The following is a 7,324-nucleotide window of genomic DNA, read 5'->3' on the forward strand; positions in this document are numbered from 1 at the left end:
ACTTTAGTATAGGAACTTTTCTCAGGAAGGATAGGTACCTCCTCGGTCGACAGTAGGTTGCTTCTTGCTCAACCAAGATATGCATGAGCTACCAAGCATGAAACAAAAACCACTTGTGGACACTCTTGTGTCATAGCAACCAGCCCAATCTGAGTCTGAAAAAGCATGTAAATTTGGCCTTGATGGTACTCGCATGATTTGGCTATGTGCTTCATACAGTCCTAAATATGAGGGCAGTGTCTTGAAGGTGGGTTATACCACACTAAAAACTCCATAAGAGAGAGAGAGAATAGCACACTCAACACTCAATTCTATTGCATATTACAAATGAACCATACAATAATATATAGGCTTTCTAGACTTATCCCACTTTACACATCATCATCCATGTGCCACTCCCTTTTCCACTCTTTTGGTCAACACTCACACACCATACAATATTACATGTGGCATTCTTATCTTACCACAATATCTTGCACCTCTAGGATGGGTGCTTTCCCACATACACAACATCGCGATTATATCTCTCAACACACCCTCTTAATCGAGGTGCTGCATGACTCATCCATCACCCATCAATGTAACAATGCACAACTGCACTCAGTATCTCTCAACACTCCCCCGCAATGATACATTGGAGTGTCCATCATGTGTGCATGTCTACCATCTTAGACACACCAAGTCCATTTTGAGCCGACTCACTCACAGTGGAACCATTGAGTCCGATTTAAACATAAAAGTTTGGGTGGGAACCAACCCATGCACATGAACCTCACACGTGCATCATTCATGCACACATCATGAACAACCATTTTGAGCTTCTCGGTGAGCTTGCGCAAGGCAACCCTCATCCCAATGGGTGGTACCAAAAAATACATATCTCGTTTTGAGCTTTTAACTGCTCGGGTACGGTTGCCCATCATCAACTGTGGGTGAGAATCCAACTACATAACATTTTGGGCAAAGCCGATGGTGGTGGGCAGCAAACCTTGTGTGTGAACAACCTATTCATTTGAGATTTTTCAAAGGATCAACCTCTTATATGGAGTCTTTTACACCAAAAAATAAGATTTTTCAAAAGAAATTTATTGAGGCTTATCTCAATACTATCTACTAGCACCGACGACTCCATGCTTAGCTACTAATCTTTTGCCAAAAAATGTGTGGTCTGTTCCTTCTCTTATCCTTTCTCTACTGGCTTTGGAGGCTTCCGGTCTCTTTATCATCATTGTGTGAAGCATGCGATTGGATCCACCGCTTGCTCTGTTTGTTTGCACGGCTACTAACTGCCATTGTAGCATTTTCTCTTTTGTGTTGTGGGCAGTTGAGTCCGCCACCACAGCAACCCTCGCTGCCTTCTGCTCTTTCAATCTCTCCGCCATAGCCAAACCTTGTTGTCATGTGCAAGTTTCATATTATCTTTGTCTTCTCTCTGGCTAGTTCTCTCCAGGCATCCCCGTTTGCTACTGCCTATGCTTGTCAGACTTTTCATACTCTGGTTTTGCTTCTCTGCCTTGTGGGTGATGACCACAGTGGCATGTTGAGCCTGATCAACCTACATGTCCATGATTGTGTGGGTAGAAGCTCTTTTGCTACTCACTGCCTACTGCTCTCTTCTCTGGCTTCATCTCGCCTATGTATTTGCTTTAAAACTCCCACTACACTACTTTCGTTAGATCACTGCTGCGTGGTAGAAATTTCCTTGTTGCAACCATTAATTCCTTGGAATCCTTGATGCCTTGCTACACATATCGCTTCACAGGCTACTCTTATTGTCATCGCCTCCTCTCAACTTCTTTACATCATGCAACTTGTCTGAGCTTCTCTGACTGTAAGATTTGTGATTCTTCTTCCAACCATTTCTTAGACTACCATGAATTTGGTTCATTAATGGTACTTCATCTTGGGCTTCATGATCCCTCACAAGCATCTCCTCTTGAGATGTTTCCATAGCTCCTATCTTTACATGCTCACTTTCCTACACTCCCATTTGAGCCCATATCTCACTTGTCACTTTACAATACAACTTGCTTACTTGTTTTGCTAATTTCTTTGCCCCGTGAACCCCTTGTATGAGGTTCACATTGACCACCAACATGGCCACAATGAGCTCCAATATGCATGCCCTTCTTTGCATGCATCCATTTCTAAGGGTGCTTCAACACAGATTTCTCACAAGAAACCATAGGTGATATACCTTGTAAAAGCTTCCACCAAATATTTCTCATCTTTCATGAGCAAATCAGCACATCTTTCCATTTGATGCGCACATTCATGTGCTCCTTTTCTTGCCCACAATGCTTTCCCCTTGCTTGGACAAGCCTTTCACCTCCACACATGCTCTTTGCCAATATGCAAGAGCCATGGGATTCACTTGTCCCATAAATCAGCAACCCTTCTTTACATTGAGTATTCTCCAATACTCACCAATACTTTAATAAGGCAAAAGCCACAAAAACCAACCTTAAATGTTGCAAAAAATTGTAATTTGCACCTTCCTTGATGATGAGGCAGCTTCCAAGACTTCATCTTTGCTGAAGTGTCCATTTTCAGCTTCTTTGGGCAATGCCATAATCTCCAAATCTCCATGAGCACAATCTCCCTCGAAATGCAATACTAATGACAACGAGTGTGTTAATTTTTTTCATAATGAACTAAAAATAATGCTTAATCAAATGAACACATAACCAAGAAATCTATACATAAATATTCACCATGACCAAGAGCTCACCCAAGCTCTGATACCATGTTAACAATCCTAAAATGGGATTGATCATGGTGTTAGGCATAGATTAAGCAACATAAATAAGGTGGGTTATACCACACTACAAACTCCATAAGAGAGAGAGAATAGCACACTCAACACTCAATTCTATTGCATATTACAAATGAACCATACAATGATATTGCCTTTCTAGCCTTATCCCACTTTACACATCATCATCCATGTGGCACTCCCTTTTCCACTCTTTTGGTCAACACTCACATACCATACAATATTACATGTGGCATTCTTATCTTACCACAATATCTTGCACCTCTAGGGTGCTTTCCCACATACACACAACACCACGATTATATCTCTCAACACCCCCTCTTAATCGAGGTGTTCCACGACTCATCTATCACCCATCAATGTAGCATTGCACAACTGCAATCGCTATCTCTCAACAGGGACACAAAGAATCACAAAAACAAACTTAAATATAGAGGATTGGGACCCTTTCTAGTCAACCCAACAAGGCGCATTGTGCATAGAACCCCTCGATGGCATCAAGATGGTAGGTTATTTCAACGATAGCAAACTAAGATGCTACTATGGCCCCCTCACTCACAATACATTAACAACCATTCCCCTCAAAAAACAGCAAAAAGATTAGCACAAGGAAATGAAATAATCTACACAGCGCGAAGCCAAAGAATGACAAGAAAAACTTAGGAGCAAACACATCGTAGTAAAAATGGCCCAAGTAGTGGAACGCGAAGAAGAGGACTGGGGAGTGAAACTCGCACGGATGTGGTTAGGCAGCATGACCACACCAATGAGTTTCACACAAAAATTAGTGCTTGTTGATACATGAGCTAATCATAATCTGATGTCTTATGACACATGGCACTCCCTTAGGATGCCAACATTAATTTGCACTCCGACCATGGTCACTACTATTGCTTCACATTCGGCCCAATGTTTAGGCACGATTACAATTCTATTCCACGTTGGCAATAACCCCTTGGAAGGAAAGTTTTATGTTATGCTTGTTACAGGAACAATGCAAGAAGAGATCCTTCTAGGGCATGGATGGATGGGACACATTCGATGTTAGATTGATTGGGATGCAAGGATGGCAACCTTGCACAACTGGCCTCAGGGCAAGTTACAGTCCTGATGGCAATCAAAGAGCCCTTGTCATCCAAACACCCACCCCAAGTGGACCACTCTCTTCCACTAAACCTAATAACCTTGCTCCCTAACCAACATAAAACTATGCCACCCAAGAAGAGGCCTCTCTCCCTCCTGAGTACCCCATCACCTCTCACCAAACCTCATCTACACTAAAATTTGCAGCAACTCAAGCGCAGGATGCTACCATTGCTAACCTCACTAACAAAGCTAACAAATCGTAGGTAAACATTCGGTCCCATTGCACCCAACCCAATAATCCTTACTCTTGGGTGCCCAAGAAGATCCTTGTAGCCCAAGGTTATTATGAGGGTGCTACAACTCTGTAGATTCCCCAAACGACCCACTTCTCCCATTCACACCCCCACAAACCCAACTACTCATACCTTGTGCCGCCCTCCAAAAAGACAGCCACCACAAGCCCACAGGATACCGGAGAACATCAGGTGAAGACTTTCAATTGAGAAAAATGATCATTGGCCACCAACCTTGCTCTCACACTGTGACTAAGTGGATCCCTAAACCTCTCCTATAAGCTCAACAAATCTATGAATGTAATCGGAACATCTGGGTACCGCGACAACCAATGTGCACTGTTCCTACTCCCATGATCACGGAACTACAAAAATTCCAAGTGGCGGCCCCAAATGGCCTCCATTGTCACCACCAATACTATCGCACATGAAAAGGGAAAAGCAAAGATTCAGGAGGAAGCCACGACCATACAACCCTCGTCCTGTCTCCGATAGTGATGTGCCAACCTCGGTTACTCCACCGGCCCTTATCATCCGCCGACTCCCTTGGTGCAGCCCCCCCACTCAACCCTTCGCTTCTCCAATCTCCCTTTAGCTAGTTGCTCCCTCTGAGGAAGCCTCCAAGCTCCCAATGGAGCTACCAACCTCGCCAAAACCTCATTGGAGCTGCCTTCTCACTCTTGCAAATTCGGCAAGGAGTCAATAAAAAACCCACAATTGGGTACTAGCTATTCAGCCTTAGGGTACAAAATCTGTTTAAAGGGTTCCCTTTTAAAAAACAATCTAGGAAGCCACGGCCGTTCACTCCTCATCTGCTTACCAACGGCCATTCCCTTTCAAAATGCTAAGCCATGGTTGTTCACTCGTTAAGCCACCATCATTTACTCCTCATTAGCTAAGCCACGATCGTTCACTCATTAAGCCACGGCCGTTCACTCCTCATCTGCTTAGCCATAGCCGGTCCCTTTCAAAATGCTAAGCCATAGCCATTCACTCCTCATCTGCTTAGCCATGGCCATTAATTCATTAAGTTCCGACCATACCTTCATGGGAAATCTATAAAAAGGGCCCACCACCATCATTTCACCCATTTTCTCCCTTCCCCCTAGCCAAACTCTTGTAATTTTTTCTCCCTAGCTTTCACACTCTTAAGAAAGCTTTTTATCCTTATCATCATGGCAGCCACTGCCAACTACGACTCCTCCTATGAGGTCTTAATACCCCCCAGACGAAGAAGAGACCTACCGGTCATCATTTTGAGGAGTATGAGAAGAACCCTACTAAACTCTCCCACCTAGCTGAGCCCCTCATGAGGTAAGTCCGCCACACCATCCACAGTCTCATGAAGAACCTCCACAAGGTTGAGCACAAGCTGCTCTATTATATTGAAGCTTGTTATAGGGCCATCGTCGATCCTGCCATTGTGGCCCGTCTGGAGTTGATAGAGCTCGACGGTTTACCCACTCTTTATCCCTGGGGTCCAGATCTCCTTAATTGTTTCTACTTCATGGAGACTTACAACGCCAAACTAAGCAACAAGGTAGGGCAACGAGGGCCATTCCTAGATTCTCCACCCTAGTTTGGACCTTGTTTGAGAGGCACTGCACCTCCCCCGCATGGAATAGCCCTACGTCTGGATCACAAATGTCATGCACCGTGTACGGGATACTTACCAGGGGCCCACAATAAAGGATGATGTGGAGTGGTATAACATCTCTTTCCCGAAGCTTGTCATGTTGGCACGTGCCCTCTATTTCCTCCTCACCACCCACTCGACAGACAGGTTCAACTAGTGTAACCTATCCACCCTAGCCCACGGGGTCTAGGTGAATTGGGTGGAATACATCCACAAGGATCTCCATTCCATCTACACCAAACCCTAGGGCAAGCTCGTCACCTCCTTCGTTCTCACCAAGGTCATCTACCATGCCGTTGGCTGGCCAGAGCTGCCACAACCCATTTTCCTCTAGAGCACAGCCCCCATTCCCACTCCTCTCCCATAACCTAAACCCTGTCCAACCTCTCCACCCCCCAAACACCATCAGTTAAGACCTAGGAACAGGAGGCCGCTCACCACCAACAAGCTATTGCTATGGCTGAGGCTCAACTCAAAGAGGAATAGGAGGAAGAAGCCTAGAGAAAAGCGCAAGAAGAGGAGGATATCCGGCGCACCACCCAGTTTTTTTACGAGAAGCTTATCGAAACCCCCAACCCTCGCACTCATTATTTCCCATCTCCGCCCCCGACCTTTCCTAAAGAAGGCTCATCATCCCCATCCTCCTCTCAAAGGCACACCATGGATACACTGCACTGGGCCCATGTGGACTATTTCCATTCCCAAGCTACCTACTCTAAAGGCATCTGCTCGACACATTGCACGGTCCCAGATTTCACCCAAGGGTTCTCCAACCTCACCCCGAGCTGGTCTCATCCATGACAAATTACATGCAAAGACAACAAGAACAAGTCACATCAACTGAGCAAAATATGCTCCTCGCCAAGGCCGACCAGCACAGCAAACCCAAGAAAACCTCCATGAAGCTACCTCGCTAACCATCAGCTCCATGTAGCCTTACAAGGCCATAAGGCCAACCTTGCCACCACTCTTGTTGCCATTGTCAGCAAGCTCTAGAAAATAATCCAAGACGCCCACGAGTTTGAACATCAAGCAACCCAAGCCCTTGGCCTCGCTCACAATGATGCCCAAGAGCTCAAGTGGAGAGCTGCATGCCGAGGACAAAGGTAACCGCCTCCGACTCTCCTTCAGCAAAGCAGGTGGCAGAAGACACCCTTCAACAAAAGGACGAACAACTGCAAGCCGCAGAAGCTCGTGCCATTCACCCTCAACCCACACCCTCCAATCCAGTACCCCAACGCTGTCGAGCGTGCAAGGTTGATGCCTTGATGGACTATGCCATAGAGCTACCTTGCCTCGCCACCCCTCCGCAAAACCCCAACCAAATCCTTGACCTCCAACACTAAGCCTTCTGCCTCAATCTCCTCCAACATGACATCTTCCTCGAGAACGACCCCATCTCCCCAACTACCCTGTCTTATATCCTCACCAAACTTCCCTCTAACTCCATCTCCCTCCTCGTCGTCACCCTCTTTTTCCAATCCAAACTCTCCTTCTCTGAACCTGCCTCCCTCTTCATCCTCTTATTGCCAA

This window comes from Cibotium barometz, chromosome 10 (assembly GCF_041138505.1).
Source record: "Cibotium barometz isolate CiBa-2024 chromosome 10, ASM4113850v1, whole genome shotgun sequence".
In the NCBI taxonomy this organism is placed as follows: Eukaryota; Viridiplantae; Streptophyta; class Polypodiopsida; order Cyatheales; family Cibotiaceae; genus Cibotium; species Cibotium barometz.